A 1,321-nucleotide genomic window follows, 5' to 3' on the forward strand; every position below is an offset into this window, starting at 1 on the left:
CAATTGGCACTCTTATTTATGACATCAGCAATCACCCGAGACTCTTGCTATGAGCTGTCTAGGCTATGGAAGCCCTTTGAGTTCACCTACTCTGAACTTGTTTAGTCAAGGCCGTATCACAGTGGAGGTTCCTTCCTCCTTTCAGAGAAAGGCGCCTCCCTCCTTGATGGCCTGTTCCTTCTGCTGGGGTCTTGTTCACCAGGATCTTTCATTTAGATTGTTTTTTGCCACCGTGTCATGGCTTCCCATGCCTGTGAGACTCTCATGGACCTTTTAGCCAGATCCGAATGTCCCAAGGGTTGATTCTGAGGTGGGAGTGCTGTTTTGGGCATTTGCCATTCTATGAGTCTGCTGTGTGTCCTGCTTCCCCCGCAGGATCATACTCTCCCTTTTAATTCTCTCCTTCATTTGCCCTACATGAACGTGCTGTAGTATATTTGATGGGCACTTGGCTGGCTTTCAATCTTGTACTGTTACAATGTTATGAAGACATCTTTGTATTGATTATCTCTATATGTATGTGCAAGTATACATGTAGAATGTAGATTAAATTCCTAGAAGTAGAATAGCTGAGTTAAATGGTGAATTGCCAAGTTCAGTGGCTTCTGGATTTAAATATTTTGATAGATACCACCAAATTAATCTCCAAAATTTCCACCAATTAGTATATATACTCCCACCAACAATGTGTGATTGTATCTATTTCTCCCTTTCTTTTCTCAAAGTATTTTTAAGGAATTTCTGCTTTGTTAGACTGATGCATAGAAAATGATGGCTCATTTTTGTTTTAATTGACATTCCTGTAATTGTGAGAAATGCTCAATAACCTTTTGCTATTTATATGTCGGTGCTGTTTCTTTTTCTGTGAATTATTAGTCGATGTCTTTTCTCTATTTCTTATAGAGGAGTGTGTGGGGAGCAACCCGGACTGGACTGAGTTACTGGAATTAAGACTTATTCTATGCATCTGCTCTCCCACAATATGGCGCTGGGAGAGGAGAAAACAGCTTCTACGCAGCTGCCTCCAGTTCAACCAATAAACTGTAGGACCTGCTCCTGATTGGAGAGCAGCGTACTCGGCGTGTGGGCAGTCGAGTTAGGATTGGCGGAGGAGGACTATAAAGGAGGAGAGAGACGGCATGCACGAGGAACATCTAAGGGGAACGCCTGTGCAGCCCCCCAGAGAGCCGGCCGGCGGAGTGCCGCTCCCCTGCGGAAGTGGGGAATGTGGCCAGGGGGAACTGCCCTTCCACGGAGGTGGAAGGGATAGTAGCCAACCCGGGAAGAACCAGCAGCAAACCCGGGGAGGGCCGAGCAGACG

This window comes from Oryctolagus cuniculus, chromosome 11 (genome assembly GCF_964237555.1).
Source record: "Oryctolagus cuniculus chromosome 11, mOryCun1.1, whole genome shotgun sequence".
NCBI classification, from domain to species: Eukaryota; Metazoa; Chordata; class Mammalia; order Lagomorpha; family Leporidae; genus Oryctolagus; species Oryctolagus cuniculus.